We start from the raw sequence: 1,323 nt of genomic DNA, 5'->3' as shown, positions 1-1,323 counted from the left end.
TGGCACCACCCACAGTGGGCTGGCCCCTCCCACATCACTTATCAAGCAGGTGCCCAATGGGCATGGCTACAGGCCAGTCCAATGAAGGAAATTCCCCAATTGAGGGTCCTTCAACCCAGGTGTGTCAAGTTGACACTAAAGCTATCCAGCACAAGTAGTGAACAATGGAACAAAAAGTTCTCTTGGGATCTCCTCAAGTGCATAAATTTCTTCAGGCTCAGAAAAATCCCTTTATCCTTGGTCAGCACTTATACTGACTACAAACAGATGATTCTCATGAAAATTCAACAACCTTCATTATTTTTTTCTATCTTTTATTCTCCTCCAATCTTCTGCAGCCTAAAACACTCATGTCTTTCTTCTATGTATTAACACTCATTATGTAAGTCCATCAGGAGTACCTTCAGTTGCTTATATTCCACATTAAACACTGTAATCGTATTTTTAAAGTGATCCACAGTGCTAGGCCAGTAGACTCATGTTCTTTTAAAGAATTTACATTAATTCTTTCTTAGAGATGAATAGGTTGTGGCATAAGGTCCTGCTGTCTTACCATTCTCTATTATACATAGTCTTACTGAGAAGCTGAGTTCTGGATAGGAATAACCTGAAAATTCTCAATCATGATTTTCCAGAATTCATGCTGTGGCCCCTGTACACGTAATGGTTCCATATGGAGACAGGGAAAAGGCCAGATGTCCACCATCACCATGAAGATATTCTTATGCCCACCCCTGAAGGCAGCACTGAACAATGGAATAAAAAGTCCATAGCATGGATGGCTGCAAGATCATTACTCAGGAAACTGTACAGCAAGATCAAATAGTTTGGCTGGGTTATTATGTTCCATCTTAGCGAACCTGCATCAAGGAGAAAATTATTTAAACATCCTGATAGATATACACAGTCACTTCTTTACAACCAGTGCTAACAATGTAGAAAACATTTGAAGAATAAACATGTGGTGCATCTGACAGCCACCTCTAGAGACATCTAATTAAAGCACAGGTTAAAAATTGACTCATGGCTGCATGACAGAGTTGCACTTACCTGCATACAGGAAATACACTCATGCACATAAAATAAAATATTTTTTTAAATTGACTCATGGATATATAAAGGTCTCTTTGTGTATACACATATATCTAATCAACCCCATACACATATGTGTGTATAAGATAAAATGTCATTATGAGCAGGAATTTAGCAGAGGACAATTTTGGTCACTTTAGCTACGTGGCTCACCATATTTTCCCTAAATGGTGTACAAGGTATCAAAAAGGAAAAAGGTAAATGTACACAAAGCGATTATAATTGTCATTA

The 1,323-nt window shown here is 38.3% G+C and overlaps 1 pseudogene; it reads right to left on the bottom strand.

Moving 5' to 3' along the window:
- The window catches only part of LOC103733658, a 5,105-nt pseudogene extending 4,255 nt beyond the window's left edge, over positions 1–850 (bottom strand).
- Positions 851–1,323: the final 473 nt, after the last annotated feature.

Source organism: Nannospalax galili, unplaced genomic scaffold (genome assembly GCF_000622305.1).
Source record: "Nannospalax galili isolate Female #2095 unplaced genomic scaffold, S.galili_v1.0 scaffold671, whole genome shotgun sequence".
Lineage (NCBI taxonomy): Eukaryota > Metazoa > Chordata > Mammalia > Rodentia > Spalacidae > Nannospalax > Nannospalax galili.
Note: the sequence above shows the minus strand (reverse complement) of the source record. Positions and strands in the feature narration are given on the sequence as shown.